At 41.8% G+C, this 21,826-nt stretch overlaps 2 non-coding genes and 1 pseudogene across 2 annotated transcripts; 2 read left to right on the top strand and 1 right to left on the bottom strand.

Moving 5' to 3' along the window:
• Positions 1 to 2,442: 2,442 nt before the first annotated feature.
• Positions 2,443 to 2,560, top strand: LOC129506494 (U5 spliceosomal RNA). Its single transcript, XR_008663819.1, has one exon. It is a non-coding gene; the product is annotated as a U5 spliceosomal RNA (small nuclear RNA).
• A 7,534-nt stretch (positions 2,561 to 10,094) lies between these two features.
• Positions 10,095 to 10,210, top strand: LOC129506493 (U5 spliceosomal RNA). Its single transcript, XR_008663818.1, has one exon. It is a non-coding gene; the product is annotated as a U5 spliceosomal RNA (small nuclear RNA).
• Positions 10,211 to 18,735: 8,525 nt separating this feature from the next.
• LOC129506491 (prefoldin subunit 5-like) lies at positions 18,736 to 19,186 on the bottom strand (annotated as a pseudogene).
• Positions 19,187 to 21,826: the final 2,640 nt, after the last annotated feature.

Here is a 21,826-nt window from a genome sequence, read left to right as displayed (position 1 = left end):
CAATGGCAAGTCTAGGCTATACCTGTACCTCTGACCAACCAACTATAAATTGGAGGTTTTCATCACCCTCCTCCTCAGATTTGGTTAATTTGCTAGAGTAACTCACAGAATTCAGGAAAACAGTTTACTTACTAGATTATTGGTTTATTATAAAAGATATAACTTGAGGCACCTGGATGGCTCAGTCAGTTAAGTATTTGCCTTCAGCTCATGATCCCAGGGTCAAGCTCTGCATCAGGCTCCTTGCTTAGCAGAGAGTATAATTCTTCCCCTGTCCCTCACACCACTCATGTTCTCTCACTCTCGCTCTTTTTTTTTTTTTTTATTTATTTATTTATTTATGATAGTCACACACAGAGAGAGAGAGGTAGAGACATAGGCAGAGGGAGAAGCAGGCTCCATGCACCGGGAGCCTGACGTGGGATTCGATCCCGGGTCTCCAGGATCGCGCCCTGGGCCAAAGGCAGGCGCCAAACCGCTGCACCACCCAGGGATCCCCTCTCACTCTCGCTCTTGCTCTCTCTTACTCCCTCTCAAATAAATAAAACATTTTAAAAATATATAACTCAAGAACAGCCATATGGAAGAGATACACAGGCCAACGTATGTGGGAAGAGATGCTTTCCATACTCTCTCTGGGTACACTCCTCTCCCTGCATATCCACATGTTCACCAATCCTGAAGGTCTCTGGACCTCATCCTTTTTGGGGTTTTATGGAGGTTTCATTAGTTAGGCACAATTAATTAAATCATTGGCCATTGATTCAACCTTCAGCCCTGTCTCCTCTCTGGAGGTGATTAATATCATCATATCAGGAGGGATAAGTCATGTTGATGTACATACCCTTAAAATGAGGTGATGAAAATGGCTATCTATGAGGTTTTCCTCTCAAAAACACATTACCCCAATCTGTTCATAAGGAAAACATCAGACAAATCCCAGTAGAAGGACATTCTACAAAATATCTTACCAGGATGCCTCAAAACTATCCAGGTCATCAAAGCAAAGAAAGTATAAGAAACTTACAGCCCAGAGGACTCTCAGGAGACATGACAACTAAATATAATATTCTGGGGAGGGTCCTTGAACAGAAAAAAAGACATAACATAAACTCAACAAATCTGTATAAACTATAAACTATTGATCCATTAATTTTAACAATTGTACCATACTAACATGTTAGTGATAGAGGCAAATGGGTGTGGGATATACAGAACTCTTTGCACTATCTTCACATCTTTTCTGTATATTTAAAACTTTTCTAAACAATAAGGTCTATTTAAAAATACATAATTGCAAAATAGAGTTTAGGCTATGACTGCAGGAATGATTTATGATAGAAAGTCTGTGAGTGTAACTTTCCATATTAATAGATTAAAAGAGAAAACTTATGATTATCTCAATGCTAACCTCTAGTACAATAAAAAAAAATCATGGCAACTTGGAATAGAATGGGACTACCTTAATTAGAAGAGTTTCTACCAGAATCCTTTTGAGGCCCAGTACAAAATGAACATGCAGGATCTTTTTTCAAAATGACTAAGAATTTCATGAAGGTGACTGCTGAGCTGGGGCCATATGAGCGAGCACAGGGCAACTGCATAGATTGCCTGCTCATGATGCCCCACCTGTCTACAGCAAATTTCTCACTTAATGGTGGTCCAGTGAAAACTATGAACAGGGCACACCTGGGTGGCTCTGTGGTTAAAAAAATCTGCCTTTGGCTCAGGTGGGGATCCCAGGGTCCTGGGATTGAGTCCCACATTGGGCTCCCCACAGGGAGCCTGCTTCTCCCTCTGCCTGTGTCTCTGCCTCTTTCCCCTGTAGGGAGCCCAATGTCTCTGCCTCTTTCCCCAGTGAGAAATTTGCATATCATGATTCTGATCATAGCTTAAAAAAAAAAAATCTTAAAAAAAAAGCTATGATCAGAATAAGAAAGAGATCTCCACTATCATTGTTTCAGTTCAATGTCTCTACCAGAGTTCCCGACCAGTTAAATCAAACAAGAAAAAGAAATAATAAAAAATATAGATTTATGAGGGAAAAACAAAGTTGTCATTTTCAGATGATATGCTTGTCTACATACAACATCCAATAGAATCTACAATCACTATAACCAGAGTTTAAGATTGCTGAATGCAAGGGTGATAAATAAAAGTCAATTACATTACTATATACCAGAGCACCGTTTTGAATACTAAGATTTCCGGAGTCTGAAGGTGATTAGTCAGACTTATTTGCATACCCATAATACACTGCAAACAGTATAATTGTCTTCAAGTAAAAAAAGAATTCTTATTTGACTTTTCTAAGTGTAAGGATGTTATTTCCCCAATTCCTTGGATAAATTTATGTAGGCACTAACTCTTGTGATAAATAACCACCCTCAGTGGACTAGGAGTTGCATTTACCTGAAAAATAAGTTAGCAGGTACCTTGGTCATACTCTGGTTTCTCTTCAGATCGTATAAATCTTTCGCCTTTTACTAAAGATTTCCGTGGAGAGGAACAACTCTGAGTCTTAACTCAATTTTTTGAGGCCTTGTTTTTAAACAGGGCTATCTGTAAGGTATAAAGGTAGACGCTTGGGACTTCTGTTAAGGCACTAAATGCTCTTATCAGAGGGTCACTAAAATGTTGGTAAGCAAGCTGTCACCCTCTAAGTGTAATGGTGTCTACTCACCATTGATGTGCTTAGTGCTAAGTTCTGTATTTCGTTTTTGCTTTGGCTAGTTGCCTTCAGCCCAGGGCGTGATCCTGGAGACCTTAGGTTTGAGTTCCATGTCCGCATGGAGCCTGCTTCTGCCTCTCCTCTTTCTCCTCTGTGTCTCTTGTGAATAAACAAAATATTTTTTAAAAATTGGTTCTATAAGCTGGTACTAGGAGTTGGTGTACCTTGCTCTATTTTTGCTTAGTATATCTTTTAGCATTTCATGCTAGTACTGTATTTTGCAAGAAGTTAGTAACTTTTCTGCACTTAAAGGGGTTCGAAATTTGCAGTGTGCTTACCACATGCCTTGTGGGTAGGGTTCAGGACTCCAGTTTTTCAGCGATTTTCTCAGTACAGTATCTTCTCTAGCCCGCGGAGTCAGACACTAGCCTAACTTTTGGTGGCAATCCAACCCAAACTAATAGAACATATATAGAAATATAAAGATTTTTAAAAATATAAAGATTTATTAGGAGGAACTGGCTCACACAATTAAGGAGGCTGAGAAGAGATCTTATGCTCTGCTGTCTTCAAGTTGGAGGCCTAGGAAAGCTGGTGGTGTGCAGTTCAAACTGGAAAAACAGAACTAGTGGAGCCAGTGCTGTGAGTCTGGGTCCAAGGCCCAAGAACCAGGAGTGCCAAAGACCAAGGACAATAGAAAATGTGTCTTCGAGCTCAAGCACAGAGAGTAAATTTGCTCTTCCCCTGCCTTTTTTGTTTTCTGTTTGGGCCCTCTCTGCGTTGGATAAATGCCCTCTGCAGTGATGAGACTGATCTTTACTCACTCTACTATTCAAATGCTAATCTCTTCCAGGAGTACACCCAGAAATGTTTATCAGCTTTCTGCGCATCCCTTGGCCCATCAAGCTGACACATAAAATTAGCCATCACAGCCACCTTCACCTGAGTTACATCCTCATAACTACCCCATGTTGCATAACTACCCTCTGTCCTCTCTTGACCATTCACAGATGCAGAGCACCTGAACTGCTTTTCTCTTGACTTTATAGGCTCAGCTTGCTTGTCTCTCATTGGGCAATAACTCCTGCCCACTGTTTCCTTCTTGGGATATTTCTGTCCAAAGGCTGACAGCCAGGACAAAAGATTCATTTAAACCCAGAGGAAAAAAAAAAAAATAAACCCAGAGGAAACGGACACTCAGAATGGTGCAGGTCACAAAGTCAGAAGGGTGGATCTGGGATTACCATCCATCCTGCCTTTCAACCCCATATTACTTTAAGATTTTGTTCTCAGGGGCGCCTAGTTAAGCATCTGCCTTTGGCTCAGGTCATGATCCCAGGGTCCTGGGATTGAGCCCCACATCGCATTGGGCTCTCTGCTCAGCTTCTCCCTCTACTTCTGCCTGCTTGCTCTGCTTACTTGTGCTCTCTCTCTCTCTCTGTGTCAAATAAATAAAATCTTTAAAAAAAATTTTTAAGATGTTGCTTTCAAATATCTCAAGATTTGCCTTTGGAATACTCTGTACCGAAGTATGGAGCAAAGGAGGTGATGGAGTGGGGGTTATGGATGAGGGAGGCTTTGATCTAACTGCAGAAGAAAAGGGACTGGATTACCATCTCCTCTCCACCATGAGCAAAAACTCAACAGTTCAGTCCCTTGATCAAGTGGAAAACCAAGCCTAGAACATTGCTGAATCCCTAGCTCTGCACTGTCCAATATGGTACCCCCTTCCCATGTTGGCTATTTACCCTTAATTAAATAAAATTCAAAATTCAGTTCCTCAGACTTACTAGTCACATTTCAAGTGCTCAATAGTCACATGGGAGTAGTGACTGTCATTTTGGAACATAATGATTTCCATCATTGCTACCCTAAGTTAAGAAGCTCCCAATATCCATACCCTGAGACAGGAGTTACTAAACCATCTCAATAGGGCAGCTGGGCTGGGCTGGGGGTTAAAAAGAGAGGTGGCCAGGTGAGTGACTTTAGGAGATCTATGGAAGACCCCATTCCTGCCTCCTTTAACTAATTGCCCTTCTCCCACTTTATAAGGTAAACATTTTCCTGAAATCCACCCTGAATCTTACCAAGGTGCAATGCTGGTGGATGTAAAAACTTTTGGGGCTCCCAACAAATGTCAATGTGAAATTATTTACATCAACTTGGAGGAAATAAATGAATCTGGACAACAAATTCTTTTATAAACTTTCTTTTAATTTTTATTTATTTATGATAGTCACAGAGAGAGAGAGAGAGAGAGAGAGGCAGAGACATAGGCAGAGGGAGAAGCAGGCTCCATGCACCGGGAGCCCGACGTGGGATTCGATCCAGGGTCTCCAGGATCACGCCCTGGGCCAAAGGCAGGCGCCAAACCGCTGCGCCACCCAGGGATCCCTCTTTTATAAACTTTTAAGAATTCTTTGGTAAATTAAAAAATTTCCAAATCTTTTCTTTCAACAAAATTTAAGGACTTAATTTGTTTGCCACTAATAGTTCATTGTATGGTAGTGACTGACGCTGTTGAAACTCCATCCACTGACTTATGGGAACAAGATTTCTTAGGTTACAGCTATAAAAACAAAAAACAAACAAAAAAAGGCATTGGAAAGAAACCCTGTCTTTCCCGGCAATAAGTAGCATGCGTCCATTTAATTAAGAAATGTATTTCCAGGGGATCCCTGGGTGGCGCAGCGGTTTGGCGCCTGCCTTTGGCCCAGGGCGCGATCCTGGAGACCCGGGATCGAATCCCACGTCGGGCTCCCGATGCATGGAGCCTGCTTCTCCCTCTGCCTATGTCTCTGCCTCTCTCTCTCTCTCTCTCTCTCTGTGTGTGTGACTATCATAAATAAAAAATTAATAATAATAAATAAATAAAATAAATAAAAAATCTCAATTCTAAAAAAAAATGTATTTCCAATACAATGACACTTTTATGTTTAATAATTACCAAAACTTGTAGTATGTTTATGTTGTATGGGCCAAGTGTGTCTTACTAATAATCGCAATAATAAATTAATCCAGAAAAACAATTAATACATAGTATTTTAAGTTAAAACACTGGAAAATGTTTTAAAATTCAATTAATGTACTTATTTTGTCATAGTGAAATACGATTGAGTAATCAATAAAACATTTTCTGGTATAAAAATATTTGTATTGGGACGCCTGAGTGGCTCAGCAGTTGAGCGTCTGCCTTAGGCTCAGGGCATGATCCCGCAGTCCCGGGATCAAGTCCCACATCAAGTTCTCTGCATGGGGCCTGCTTCTCCCTTTGCCTGTGTCTCTGCCTCTTTCTCTGTGTGTCTCTCATGAATAAATAAATAAAATCTAAAAAAAAATTTGTATTAAATTATTAGTGAAATGGAAGTAGAAAAACAACTTTGAGAAGAGAAAGGAAAATTTTAAATTTTTATAATAAGGGGCCCCCGGGTAGCACACTTGCTTGGGCAATGGACTCTTGTTTTTGGTTCTGGTCAAGATCTTGGGGCTGTGGGATCGAGCCCCATTGTCCTCCCCATTCAGCATGGAATCTGCTTGAGATTCTCTCCCTCTCCCTCTGTCCCTCCTGCTCACATGCTCACTCTCTCTCAAATGAAAAAATAAATCTTTTTTAAAAAGTATGATGGTAGGTATCAAATCTCTCAAGGCATTTATCTTCCATTGATTGCATTTTAAAGTGATATAATAGAGTATCAATATTTACAATGCATGAAATGTCCACCTTTGCTTCTATTTAAATGAATGATAGTGTAAGTTATCTTATGGAAACTATACATATGATCTTTAAAGTGTGCACAAGGAATATATATTTTCAGAATTCTCTCAGGAGCTCTAAGAGCAAAACATTGGACTCCCAGACCTTAGAGGTGGGCCTTGTTGCAGGAACTGAGCACTGAAGAGAAGCAGCGCCTCCTTGTGGCCAGTAGAGAGGCTGCAGCAAAAATGAGCAAGGAGTCCTAGAAAGAAGGTACATCTGGGGACAGGAGCTGAGACCTAAGGTTTAATCCATCTTTCACAGGAGAGTCTCTCTCCACTGTAAAATCTGTAAGGGTTAGGTGTTGCTCCTAGGCTCAGACCTGCTACTTGTAGCTGTGCTCCCTGGGATCTGATCACAACGAATAGGAACCAGAGAACAACCTACAAGAACACGTAAGGATGATTTTAACAATCTCTTAATGCAGACCTCCACTGGAAGAGATAGGAGCAAAGCCATTTAATAATAATCCCACGAGTGCAGAAAAAGTATTTAATGAACTCAAATACTCATTCACTATACATACATGTATATCAATCTTGACATACTAGAAATAGAAGGGAATCTGCCTAATCTAATGAAGAATGCCAGTTGAAACACCACATGTAAATAAAATGTAATGTTTCTCTTTAGAGTCAAAAAGAATACAAGAATAAAAATTTCAGTCAAAAATTCCAATTAAAGGATTTTGTGGTCTATTTTTTTTTGTTTGTTTTTCAGGTTATATCTTATATTAAATATCAGTATGAATTGTTGCCAGGAATGGAAGAGCCAGCCACATCATAAACAATGAAATTGTTCCAGTCCCTCCCTTGAACTCCACATTTGCAATCAGACATGGGGTCAGGCTTTGGATTCAGAAGCCCTGGGAACTCCATGATTCTCTATGGAGCCTGGGATGCTAAAATGAATGAATGAATGAATGAATGAATAGCCAACCTTCCTTGTGGTTCTCTAACCAGTGAAAGCTGCCCAGGACCCTTTCATTTTTATTTTTTTAATTTTTTTTTATTTTTTTCCAGGACCCTTTCATAATGAAGCAGAACAAAGTCCAGAAGGTGAATATCCCCTAAAACTTAGGAACAGGGAAATACTCTTCAGAGTGCACAGAATTGCTCCTTTCCTGTTCCCTTAGTGCCTTAGCCCCTGGCCAAGGCCTGTGATGGGAGCTATTACCCCGTCACAGGCCTTGGGAAAAGGCTGCAAAGTTCCCACTCTGTGCATGGTCACGGGTCTCTAATTTCCATTACATTGTGAAATACAGCAAGCACACACAAGTATCAAAACAAATGTATGCATGGATGAACCTAACAAACATTTCTCTAAGAAACCAGTCACAAGAGGCCACAGATTGTTTACTTCCATTTATATGAAATATCCAGAATAGGCACTTTAGGGACAGGAAGTAGATTAGTGGTTTCCAGAGTCTGATGAACAGGGAGTGTGTGTGTGTGGCAGGGGAGAGGGAGTAACTGCCAATGAGTAGAGTTCTCTTTGAAGTGACAAAAAAAGTTCTAAAATTAAATTGTGGTGATGACTGCACAACTCTGAATATACTAAAAAACCACTGAATTATACACTTTAAATGGATTAATTGTATGGCAAGTGAATCCTATATCCAGTAAAGCTGTTTTAAAATTGTATTGAAAAAAAAAATTGTATTGGAGGGATCTCTGGGTGGCGCAGTGGTTTGGCGCCTGCCTTTGGCCCAGGGCGCAATCCTGGAGATCTGGGATCGAATCCCACGTCAGGCTCACGGTGCATGGAGCCTGCTTCTCCCTCTGCCTGTCTCTCTCTCTCTCTCTCTGTGTGTGTGTGACTATCATAAATAAAAATTAAAAAAAAACCTATAAAATTGTATTGGATTTTTTCAAATATGAAATGTAAGGGGCACCTGGGTAGCTCAGTGGTTGAGCATCTGCCTTTGGCTCAGGGCCTGATCCCAGATCGAGTTCCACATCAGGCTCCCTGCTCAGTGGAGAGCCTGCTTCTCCCTCTGCCTATATCTCTGTCTCAGTCTCTGTGTCTCTCATGAATAAATAAAAAATTTTAAAAATATACCTTTTAAATAAAATAGATGTCACATATGATTGACTTGTTACAAGCCAAGGAACCAGCAAAGTGGGAGGGAAAGTGCCAATTTAAAGAAAGTGTCAGGGGATCCCTGGGTGGCTCAGTGGTTTAGCACCTGCCTTCCTCCCAGGGCGTGACCCTGGAGTCACAGGATCAAGCCCCACATCGGTCTTCCTGCTTCTTCCTCTGCCAGTGTCTCTGCCTCTCTGTGTGTCTCTCATGAATGAATAAATAAAATCTTTAAAAAATAAGTAGATAAGGTGTCAAAGTTGGGAAGGAAAATGTGTATACAATCAGCCAGAAAAAAAAAAGGAGCTGCAATGTCCTTTCTCAAGGTTGTTCAGTCACCACAATAGTTAGGGAACCTGTGCAGGCAGGTCGGATCCAGTAACTGAGCGCCACAGAGGAGAGAATAGCACATTTTAAAAGCATACTCTAAGGGTGGGATGCCTGGCTGGCTCAATCCAACAAGCACCTGACTCTTGATCTTGGGATCATAAGTTCAAGGCACACATTGGATTTAGAGATTACTTTAAATAATGAATAAATAAACTTAAAAAAAAAAAAAAAAAAAGTAAGAGCATGGGCTAAGGACACCCGGAATCGGAAACTGGAGCAGTAGCTTCATTTCCCAAAGCAGCAGCAGGTGGGGCAGGAAACCTGAAGCCAAAAGCAAGCAGCCTCCAGTTTTAAACAGGACACTGTCAAGAATTCTTCTGAAAAATGCAGAATGTTGAAGACCGTATACCCTGAAGGTGCACAGTTAAAACAAGGGCAAACAAACAAACACCCTGCACCTACCATGAAGCTTAAGACTATTATCAACCCTTGTGTGCTCCTCCCAGCCGTACCTCTCACTCCCCACTGAGGGAAGGACCTGAATTCTGTATCAATCACTCATTTGCTAATTTTCTCTTTTTCTATTTAATGGCAAAGTCTTTACTCAACAGAAATCAAACTCAGGCGTGCACATATATAAAACATAGAACCTAAAAAACAACAACAACAAAAACCCCCATAGAACCATTGGCAGCCCTGGTGACTCAGCAGTTTAGTGCCCACCTTCAGCCCAGGGAGTGACCCTGGGGTCCCGGGATCCAGTCCCACATCAGGCTCCCTGCAAGGAGCCTGCTTCTCTTTCTCTCTGCCTGTGTCTCTGCTCTCTCTCTCTCTCTCTCTCTCTCTCTCTCTGTGTGTGTCTCTCATGAATAAATAAATAAAATATTTTAAATAAAATAAAATAAAACAAAGCATAAAACCCTATTGATAAGTCTCATCAATAGGGCGTTTAGATCCCACGTCAGCCAAACCTCCGGCTCGCCCCCTACTGGTGACGCCGAGGTACAGCGTGGATATTAACCTAGTTTCCTAAGCGGAAGAGCGGTTATTTGCATACCCACAGTGCACTGCACACGGTACAAGTTTAAAACGAGAACATTTAAAAAAATCCTTCTACTCACATATCTTACAGTTAGATCTCTGCTTATAGAGTAACCTGAAAACTTTTATTCAGGCACGGGGTCTTGCGTGAATTAGACACCATCAGCGTACTAGGGGTACTTTTTACCTGAGGTGGGAGTTAGACCCTTACTGCGCATACTCTGGTTTCTCTTCAGATCGTATAAATCTTTCGCCTTTTACTAAAGATTTCCGTGGAGAGGAACAACTCTGAGTCTTAGACTAATTTTTTGAGGCCTTGTGTCTGCAAGGCTACGTGATGTCGTGAAAAAAAAAGACAATTGTAGGGTTTTTTTTTTTTTTTTTTTTTTTTTTTTTTTTTTAGTAATTCCTGCGGAAGCTTTAGGGTTCACTTGCTGATGGGAAGGAAGCGAGTTTCTTTTTCGTTTTCTTAGCACGGTTGAGAATCAGCGTGTTATTTCGCTGTATTTATACTCACTATTGTTGTAATTTTAGGTTTAAAAGGTTTTTTTGCTTCAAGTTATGGGAGTGTAAATAGTTTGAGTTTTTTGTGTGTTGGTATCTCTTTTTTTTGCTTCTGATTCTGTGGTCGACTACAAATAAGGGGATTTAAAAGGTTTTTGTTTTTGTTTTTCTTTTTACATTTATTTTTTTAAGTTTTATTTATTTATTTATGAGAGACACAGAGGCAGAGACACAGGCAGAGGGAGAAGCAGGCCCCCTGCGGGGAACCCGATGTGGGACTCGATCCCAGGACCTTGGGATCATGACCTGAGAAAAAGGCAGATGCTCAACCACTGAGCCACCCAGGCACCCACATTTATTTTTTTTAATAATAAATTTATTTTTTATTGGTGTTCAATTTGCCAACATACAGAATAACACCCAGTGCTCATCCCGTCAAGTGTCCCCCTCAGTGCCCGTCACCCAGTCACCCCCACCCCCCAGGTTTTTGTTTTTAAAGATCTTGTTTATTCATGAGACGCAGAGAAACAGGCAGAGGCTCCCCGGAGGGAGCCCGAAGTGGGACTCGATCCCCCGACTGGGATCTCGCCCTGAGCCAAAAGCTCAACCGCTGAACCACCCAGGTGTCCCTTAAAGGCATTCTTTTTTTAATTGCTTTTTTTTTTTTTTAGTTTAAAAGTTTAATTTAGTTAGCACATTCTGTATTATTAATTTCAGGCGTAGAGTTTAGTGATCCGCCAGTTGCATATGACACCCAGTGTTCCTTAAATCAAGTGCCCTGCGTGATGCCTGTCCCCCAATTACCCCATCCCCTCCAGCAACCTTGTTTCCTATAGTTGAGTCTCTTATGATTTGCCTGTTTTTGTCTTTGTTTTTCCTTCCTTTCCCCTGTTGCGTTTCTTAAATTCCACACAGGAGTGAAATATCTCTCTCTCTCTCTCTCTCTCTCTCTCTCTCTCTCTCTCTCTTTTTAAGACTTTATTTATTCATGAGAGACACAGTGAATTAGGCAGAGGCTCCCCACAGGGAGCTGGATGATGTGGGACTGGATCCCAGGACCCCGAGATCATGACCTTAGCCAAAGGGAGATGCTCAACCGCTGAGCACCCCCTCCCCGGGTGTCCCTAGGAGTGAAATCATATGGTATCTGGTTTTGACTGGTTTCTCTTAGCTTAATGCCCTCTAGTTCCACCCACGTGCTTGCAAATGGCAAGATTTCATTCTGGATTTGAAGTGTTTTAAAAGCCAGTTAAGCAAGGAGGACGAAGGCTTTCTGGCTTGCTTGTCAAGTAGAAGCAGAGGGATTTGAAGGTTTTTTTGGATTTGAATGTTTTTAAAAGCCGATTAAATAAGAAGCAAAGCATCTGAGGTTGATTTTATTTAATTTAATCCAAGATCTCATTTCAATGTGATACCAGTATAGAAGATTAAAGGTGCTCTGCATTATCTTTTTTTGGGGGGGGGGTGCTAAACCTTCTAAATCTAAGTATGTATCTTGCACTTTATATATATATATATATATATATATATATATATATATATTTTTTTTTTTTTTTATTTATGATAGTCACACACAGAGAGAGAGAGAGAGAGAGAGAGGCAGAGACACAGGCAGAGGGAGAAGCAGGCTCCATGCACCGGGAGCCCGATGTGGGATTCGATCCCGGGTCTCCAGGATCGCGCCCCGGGCCAAAGGCAGGCGCCAAACCGCTGCGCCACCCAGGGATCCCCACTTTATATATTTTAATTGGGACTAGCGGCTCTGAGCTCTCAACCAGCACATGAAACTAATGACAGTATTAGGCACGGTCTTCTATTTATTACGTTGCAAGAACAGACTAGTTATAGATCTTTCTCTCTTCATGGAGGTTTGGTTTCTTTGCCTAGATTTTAGTTATTAGAATGATGTTACTCACAGTGAGTGTGTGCAAGACTTTCTTTTCCTAAAGTGTGGAATGGAACCACTAGGTCAGGGCAAGTAAATGTAATAATTTCCATCAATGGCATTAGTGTTGGTCATCCATCAAGGCTTCTCGTCCTTACTGGCTGTTGGTTTGCTGATTTTAATTTTCGCCTATTTGGGAGTCATGAAATGATATCTGACAGTGGTTTTAATGTACATTTCCCTAATTACTACTTGTATATATTGTATATATTTTCCTTTTTTCTTTTTTTAAGATTTTGTTTATTTATTCATGAGAGACACAGAGAGAGGCAGAGACACAGGCAGAGGGAGAAGCAGGCTCCGTGCAGTGAGCCCAACGTGGGACTCGATCCCAGGACTCCAGGGTCATGCCCTGGGCTGAAGGCAGACGCTAAACCGCTGAGCCACCCAGGGATCCCCGGTTGTATATATTTTCAAAGATTTTTTTGGCCATCATGGTTTATCTTCATTGAAATGCCCATACATGTCTTGCTCATTTTCCCCCTTATATTGTGAATCTTTGTGTTAGTTATTTTGGGAGGTTTTTTTTTTTAACGCAAACTGTAGACTCTAGCGACTTCTTAAAAAGATGTATTTATCTATTTGAGAGAGAGAGAGAGCACGCATGAGTGTGAGGACCAGAGGGGGAGAAAATCTCAAGCAGATTCCATGCTGAGTGCAGAGCCTGACGACCCTGAGATCAGAATCTGAGCTAAAGGGGCAGCCCAGGTGGCTCAGCGGTTTAGCACCTGCCTTCAGCCCAGGGCCTGATCCCGGAGATCTGGGATCCAGTCCCATGTTGGGCTCCCTGCATGGAGCCTGCTTCTCCCTCTGCCTGTGTCTCTGCCTTTCTCTCACTCTCTCTGTGTCTCTCATGAATAAATAAATAAAATCTTTTAAAAAAGAAAGAATCTGAGCCAAACCAAGAGTTGGACACTTAACCAAATGAGCCACCCAGGCGCCCCTATAGAGACTTTACGCAGTAATTCTTTGATGATTATATAATACGGTTAACTTCTTTCAGTTTATAGCTTCCATTTCCATTCTTCTTATAATGTGTCTTGGTGAACTGGTCTTTTAATGTCAGATTGATTTTTTTCTTCATTCTGATTTGTTTTCTTTTTTGTTTCAATAAATCATTGCCTCAAAGGGCACCTGGGTAGCTCAGTCAAGCATCTGCCTTTGGCTCAGGTCATGATCCCAGAGTCCCAGGAGCCTCATGTTGGGCTCCCTGCAGAGTGAGGTGCCTGCTTCTCCCTCTCCCTGGGCTCTCCTCTCTCCCTCCTTCCCCCCCCCCCATAAATAGATAAATAAATAAATAATTTCAAGTTATTAAGAGAATTCTTTTAAAGTTATGTCTTTCGGGATCCCTGGATGGCTCAGCAGTTTAGCGCCTGCCTTTGGCCCAGGGTGCAATCCTGGATTCCTGGGATCAAGTCCCATGTCGGGCACCCGGCATGGAGCCTGCTTCTCCCTCCGTCTGTGTCTCTGCCTCTCTCTCTCTCTCTCTGTGTGTGTGTCTCTCATGAATAAATAAATAAAATTTTAAAAAAAGTTGTCAATTTTATTAGTATTTTTTTCCCAAAGAACCAAAGTTGGAGTTTGACGATCCTCTCTAGTGTATTTTTACTCCCCCTCCACCTTGCTGTTTTCTGGCCATATATCTTCAATATACTCTTCTGTACTTTTGGGTAGTTTTTCTTTTGTTTCAAGAGAAATTCTTTTTTTTTAAAGCTTTTTTTTATTTTTATTTATTTATGATAGTCACAGAGAGAGAAAGAGAGAGGCAGAGACACAGGCAGAGGGAGAAGCAGGCTCCACGCACCGGGAGCCCGACGTGGGACTCGATCCCGGGTCTCCAGGATCACGCCTCGGGCCAAAGGCAGGTGCTAAACCTCTGCACCACCCAGGGATCCCCTCAAGAGAAATTCTTGCATTCAGCAAGGTGATTTTAAAATTCATTTTGGGGGCACTTGGGTGGCTCAGTTAAGTGTCTGACTCTTGATTTTGGCTCAGGTCATGATATAGGGGTCGTGAGAGAAAGTCCTATGTCAGGCTCTGTGCTCAGCATGGAGTCTGCTTGAGGTTCTCTCTCCCTCACCCTCTGCCTTGCCCCCTTCTCACTTGTAGTTGCACATGCTCTCAAATAAATAAATAAACCTTTAAAAAATAATAACAATAAAAACTCATTTGGAAAAAAATGGTCTATCACAGTGATAGTTTGTTACTACACCTAGTTTCTCATGTTCCACTGGTATTCTTTATTTTTACTATTTTATTTATTCATGAGGGACACACAGAGAGGCAGAGACTTAGAGGAGGAAGCAGGGTCCCTGCGGGGAGCCCCACGTGGGACTTGATCCCAGGATTGTGGGATCATGACCTGAGCCAGAGAGAGATGCTCAACTACTGAGCCACCCAAGTGCCCCACTAGATGTTCTTATTTTGCTTTTCCTACCAGACTAGAAGCTTCTGACAACCTCAGTCTCATCTTTTCTTGTATGCCCTGGACTGGGCCATGGAATAGTATGTGCAAGGAAGCAGCAGGAGGAAGACAGTCTCCCGTTAAGTGGTCTCAAGAGGAGCCAGTCCTCTCTGTGAGAAAATGGGAGTTTCTTCCTGCCTGCCTCACAGAGTGTTATGAGAAGCAGATGAGAGGATGGATACACAACGAAAATATTTTAAAGCGATGTGCAAAATAAAGCATTGCTCTAATCTTCTAAAACCAGACAATAATGCTGAGGCTTCCTGCAGGGCTCCTCCCTGTGACTTCAGGACAGGTACAACCTTCTCCAGCAAGGCGGAGGCAGATGAGACGAGCATACACACACACCAGCATCTCCAAACTGGAGGCTTGAGGTAACTTGTGCCTTCCACACTGAAGAAACTCCATTGTCCAGCCAGTCCCTGCAACTAGAACTGTGATGCTGCTCTGGCCACACCATGTCACTGTGCAAACAGCACCTCAAGGATGCCCCCCACCACTACCCCCGATTAGTTATGATACCTTACTTTGTTTTGTTTTTGTTTTTGTTTTTTGTTTTGTTTTTTTAAGATTTTATTTATTTATTCATGAGAAAAACACACAGAGAGAGGCAGAGATATAGGCAGAGGGAGAACAGGCTCCCTGCAGGGAGCCGGATGTGGGACTTCATCCCAGGACCCCCGGACCACGCCCTGAGCCAAAGGCAGACACTCAACCACTGAGCCACCCAGGGATCCTGATACCTTACTTTGGGTCTTTGAAGAGTGAAGGGAGAGAAAGCAACCCCAGGCACTCACTTCTGTTTCCTCAGTGTCTGAATCAGCACCATTGCGGGGAAAGTGCCCTCACAGTCCAGAACTGCTGCCCCCAGCCCTCCCTGGGGTCCCACATCAGCAAGTGCTAGGTGCCTCTCCTTTCACAGGGCCCCCCACAAGATCCCTTTCCCATCCAGCCTTTCTAAGGGCAGCACTGGAGGGTCTCCAGAACACATAGGAATTCAAATTACCCTCCCTTTCCAAGACAGATGGGTTGCTATCTAGGGGAGCCCCTTCCCTGTCAATAAAGCAGACTCTTTGTTTCCTCAAGGGTATTTTACCTCCTGTGGTGACACAGGGGACTTTCTGATCCTTTCTCTCTCTCTCTTTAAAAATATATGTAGTCAGGAATTTATTAGGAGGTATTTATTTATTTGGGGCATTTTTTAAAAGTTCTTATTTAAATTCCAGTTAGTTGCGGCACCTGGCTCAATTGGTTAAGCATCTGACTCTTGGTTTTGGCTCAGATCATGATCTCACATGGGATCAAGCCCTGTGTCAAGGCTCCACATTCAGCAAGGAGTCTACTTGACGATTCTCTCCCTCTCCCTCTTCCTCTGTCCCTCCACTTGTCCATTCTCTCTCTAAAATAATCTTAAAGGAAGCCTGGGTTGCTCAGTGGTTTAGCCTCTGCCTGCAGCTCAGGGCAAGATTCCGGGGTCCTGGGATCGAGTCCCTTGTCTGGGTCCCTGCGGGGAGCCTGCTTCTCCCTCTGCTTGTGTCTCTGCCTCTCTCTGTGTGTGTGTGTCTCTTATGAATAAATAAAATCTTTAAAAAGCAATCTTTAAAAAATTCCAATTAACATACAGTGTAATATCAGTTTCAGCTGCACCAATAGTGATTCAACACTTCCATGATACATCACCTGGTGCTCATCAGAAGTGTACCCCTTAATCCCTCCCCATTACCTACTTAACCCATCCTTCCAGCCCTCCCCCCCCTCCCCTGGTAACCATCAGTACTCTATAGTTAAGAGTCTGTTTCTTGGTTTGCCTTTCTCTCACTTGCCCTCTTTTTTTCCTTCTTTGCTCATTTGTTTTGTTTCTTAAATTCCAGATACGGTGGAATTCCACATACGGTGGAATTTGTCTTTCTCTGACTTATTTCACTTAGCATAATACAATCTAGCTCCATCCATTTTGTTGCAAATGGCAAGATTTTATTCTTTTTTTTAATGATTGAAAAATACTCGTGTGTGTACACCACATCTTCTTTATCCATTCATCCGTCCATGGACACAGGCTATTTCCATAATTTGGCTATTGCAAATAATGCTGCAGTAAACATGGGGGTGCATGTGTCCCTTTGAATCAGTATTTTTTGGTTCTTTGGGTATATACCTAGTATTGTGATTGCTGGATCATAGGTAGTTCCATTTTTAACTTTTTGAGGAACCTCCATTCCGTCTTCCACAGTGACTGCACCAGTTTGCATTCCCACCAATAGTGCACGAGGGTTCCGCTTTCTCCACGTCCTCTGCAGCACCTGTTGTGTTTTGTGTTGTTGATTTTAGTCATTCTGACAGGTGTGAGATGATCTCTCATTGTAGTTTTGATTTTCACTTTCCTATTGATGACTGATGTTGAGCAGTTTTTATGTGTCTGTTGACCATCTGGATGTCTTTGGAGAAATATCTGTTCATTTCTTCTGCCCATTTTATAATTGGATTATTTGTTTTTTGGGTGTTTTTATTTTTTTAAGATTTTATTTATTTCAGAGAGTGAGAGCTCATGAGCAGGGGGAGGGGCAGAGGAAGAAACAGACTCTCCCCTGAGCAGGGAGCAGGGAGCTCCATGTGGGGCTTGATCCTAGGACCCTGAGATCATGGCCTGAGCTGAAGGCAGCTGCTTAACCGACTGAGGCATGCAAGGTACTCTGGGTGTTGAGTTTTAGAAGTCCTTTATATATTCTGGATAGTAAGCCTTTATCAGATATGTCATTTGCAAATATCTACTTCCATTCAGCAGATTGCCTTTAGTTTTGTTTGAGTGTTTCCTTTGCTGTGCAGAAGCTTTTTATTTTTATGTTTCCCGATGGATTATTTTTGCTTTTGTTTCCCTGGCCTCAGGAGACATATCTAGAAAAAAGTTGGTGCAGCTGATGTCAGAGAAATTACTACCTGTGCTTTCTTCAAGGACCTTTATCATTTCAAGTCTCACATTTAGGTCTTTAATCCATGTTGAGTTTAGTTTTGTGTATGGGGAAAGAGAATAGATTCATTCTTCTGCATGTGGCTGTCCAGTTTTCCCAGCACCATTTGTTGAAGGGGCTGTTTTTTTCCCATTGGATATTCTTTCCTACTTTGTCAAAGCTTAATTGACCATATAATTGTGGGTTCATTTCTGGGTTTTCTATTCTGTTCTATGGATTTATGTGTCTATTTTTGTGCCAGTACCATACTGTTTTGATCGCTACAGCTTTGTAATATAACTTGAACTCTGAACCTGTGATGCCTCTGGCTTTGCTTTTCTTTTTCAGGATTGCTTTGGCTATTCAGGGTCATTTGTGGTTCCATACAAATTTAGGATTGTTCTAGTTTTGTGGAAAATGCTGTTGGTATTTTGATAGGGACTGAATGAAATGTATAGACTGCTTTGGATAGTATAGGCATTTTATTTTATTTTTTTAAGATTTTATTTATTTATTCATGATAGACAGAGAGAGAGAGAGAGAGAGAGAGAGAGAGGCAGAGACTCAGGCAGAGGGAGAAGCAGGCTCCATGCAGGGAGCCCGATGTGGGACTCGATCCCGGGTCTCTAGGATGGCGCTCTGGGCCAAAGGCAGGCGCTAAACCACTGCGCCACCCAGGGATCCCAGTATAACCATTTTAATAATATTTATTTTTCCTATCCATGAGCATAGAATGTCTTTCCATTTTTTTGGGTCTTCAGTTTCTTTCATCAGTGTTTCATAGTTTTCAGAGTACTGGTCTTTCACCTCTTTGGTTAGGTTTATTTCTAGTTTCATTTATTATTGTTGTTGTTGTTGCCATTTTGCCCAGCTTGCACACTTATTAGCATTAAATACTAGACCTTTCTCTTCCCTGATCCCAGGAAGCCACACCCACAAAGTCCCAGGTTTCTGAAGCCCTGAAGCAGAGTCCCTCTGCCCTATTTCTGAAACAGGCTCTCAGGCCTTGGGAGTAGCCTGATTTTCTCACAGTGCTGTGAGCTGCTGAATCTTCTGGCTCATGATCTCCATGACAGCCTGTTTCATGGCTTGCTTCTACAGAGCTGGCTAGATTTTTTCCATTTGCTTGGTGAGGAAATCTCTCTTCCTCTTGAAAAAGTTCTTGGCATCCTCAGATATCTTTTCTACGTAATAGTCTATTCCCACAACAATGAGTACATGTTCCACATCATGTAGCTTCCCAGGGACATACAGAGAACTCGTCAGTGGGAAGAGTAATTCTTTCCCCAGCACATTCGGACAATTTCTGGCTTCCACATGGTCTGTACCCCTTGACCTGAGCAATGGACACGGACAAGAACTAAACTTCCTGGCTCAGCTGGTTCTCGAGCATCTATAGCATTGGCAAGTTCAGCTTCATCTTAACTGACTGCTCCATGTTGGGAAGGAGGACTATCTTATCATTGTAAATGGGATTGGTTCCTTAATTTCTCTTTCTGCTGCTTCATTATTACTGTATAGAAATGCAACAGAGAGGCACCTGGGTGGTACAGTCAGTTGGGTATCTGACTCTTGGTTTCAGGTCAAGTCTAATCTCAGGGTCGAGATCAAGTCCCATGTTGGATCCTGCACTCAGCATGGAGTCTGCTTGAGTTTCTCTCTCCCTCTTCTTCTGCCCGTCCCACTGCCTGCTCTCCTTCTCTGAAATAAATATTTTTTTAAAAAAGAAATACAGTAGATTTCTGTATAGCAATTTTGTATTCTGTGATTTTATTTTATTTTTAAATATTTTATTTATTTATTCATGAGAGACAGAGAGAGAGGGGCAGAGACACAGGCAGAGGGAGAAGCAGGCTCCTCGAAGGGAGTCCGATGTGGGACTCAATTCCGGGTCCTGGGATCACACCCTGAGCCGAAGGCAGATGCTCAATCACTGAGCCACCCAGGCGTCCCATGCAATTTTATTGAATTTGTTTATCAATTGTAGTGGTTTTTTGGTGGAGTCCTTCAGGTTTTCTATGTAGTATCATGTCATATGTAAATAGTGAAAGTTTTACTTCTTCCTGTCAATTTGGATGTCTATTACTACTTTTTGTTGTCTGATTGCTGTGTCTAGGACTTCTGGTACTCTGTTGAGTAAAAGTGGTGATAATGGACATCCCTGTCTTGTTCCTGACCATGGAGGAAAAGCTCTCAGTTTTTCCCCATTTAGAATGATGTTAGCTGTGGGTTTTTCATATATGGCCTTTATTATGTTGAGGTATGTTCACTTCAAACCTACTTTGTTGAGGGTTTTTACCACAAATGGTTGTTCTACTTGTCAAATGCTTTTTCTGGGTCTTTTAAATGATCATATGGTTCTCTTTTTTTGTTTTTTTTTTTTAATATTTATTTATTTGAGAAAGTGCATGCACAAGTGGGGGGATGGGCAGAAGGAGACCAGCAGGCTTTGTGTATTGGGAGTTTTTTGATTTCTGATTCAATTTCTTTGCTGGTTGTTGGTGTGTTCAAATTTTCCATTTTAGCCTTGGTAAATTCCTATGTTTTTAGGAATTCATCCATTTCTTCTACATGGTCCAATTTGTTGGCATATAGTTTTTCATGATCTCTTATAATTGTTTGTGTTTCTGTAGTGTTGGCTGTTATTTCTCCTCTCCCATTTATGATTTTACTTATTTGGGTCCTTTCTCTTTTCTTTTTGATGAGTCTAGCTTAATGTTTATCAATTTTATTAATTTTTTCAAAGAACAGTCTCCTGGTTTCATTGATCTATTTCTTCTTGTTGTGTATGTATGTAATCTCTGCGCCCAACATGGGTCTCAAACTTATGACCCAAGATCAAGAGTTGCCTCTCTACCAACTAAGCCAGCCAGGCTCCCCTGTTTCTAATGCTTTTGTAGTTTCTATACCATTTATTTCTACTCTAATCTTTATTATTTTGTTCCTTCTTCTGGCTTTAGGCTTTGTTCATTGTTCTTTTCCTAGCTCTTTAGGCGTTAGCTTAAGTTGTTTATGTGAGATTTCTGTTCCCTCACAGAACCACTTTTGTGGGGCACCTGGGTGGCTCAGTCAGTTAAGCATCCAGCTCTTTATTTTGGCTCAGGCCATGATCTCGGGCTTATGAGATGGAGCCCCATGTTGGAGTCTTCACTAAACACAGAGCTTGCTTGGGATTCCCTCCCTTTTCCTCAGCCCCTCTTTCCGCCCCCACTCCCACTCGCTCATATGCCCCCCCCTCAAAAAAAGAAAAGAAAAGAACCACTTTTGCTGCATCACAAGGGTTTATTTGTGTTTTCATTTTCATTTGTTTTCATGTTGTTTTTCTTCTTTTATTTTCTGGTTGACTCATTCATTGTTTAGTAGCATGTTACTTAACCTCTATGTATTTATAGTCTTTCTAGATTTTTCTTGTGTTTGACACCTAGTTTCATAGCACTGTGGTCAAAAAAAGGTGCATGGTAGGATTTGGGTTTTCTTGAATGTGTTGAGGCCTGTCTTGTGGCCTAATATGTGATCTATTCTGGAGAATGTTCCAGAATGCCTGTTCCCAGGCATGGGTGTAGGGACACCCAGGATGTAGGGACATCCTTTTTAAAAGTGAGTTCCTTGGGGATCCCTGGGTGGCTCAGTGGTATGGTGCCTGTCTTTGGCCCAGAGCATGGTCCCAGAGTCCCGGGATCAAGTCCCACATCGGGCTCCTTGCATGGAGCCTGCTTCTCCCTCTGCCTGTGTCTCTGCCTCTCTCTCTCTCTCTCTGTTTCTCTCATGAATAAATGAATAAAATCTTAAAAAAAAAAGTGAGTTCCTTGACTTTTTTTTTATATAGAAATATTCATTTTTACTGCTTTTGTGTTTCCTACCTTCATACTGTCACTTTTGGTCTTTCTTTTCCACTCAGAGTCCCTGTTAGCATTCCTACAGGGCTGTTTTCATGGTCATGAACTCCTTTAATTTTTTATTTATCTGTGAAACTCTTTATTTCTCCTTCTATTTTGAATGTTAAACTTGCTGGATACTGTATTCTTGGCTGCAGGTTTTTCCCACTCAGCATTTTGAATATATTATGCCAGTCCCTTCTGGCTTAAAGAGT

The sequence above is a fragment of the Nyctereutes procyonoides genome, unplaced genomic scaffold (assembly GCF_905146905.1).
Source record: "Nyctereutes procyonoides isolate TBG_1078 unplaced genomic scaffold, NYPRO_anot_genome, whole genome shotgun sequence".
In the NCBI taxonomy this organism is placed as follows: domain Eukaryota; kingdom Metazoa; phylum Chordata; class Mammalia; order Carnivora; family Canidae; genus Nyctereutes; species Nyctereutes procyonoides.
The sequence above is the reverse complement of the archived record's forward strand: the minus strand, read 5'-3'. Positions and strand labels throughout refer to the sequence as shown.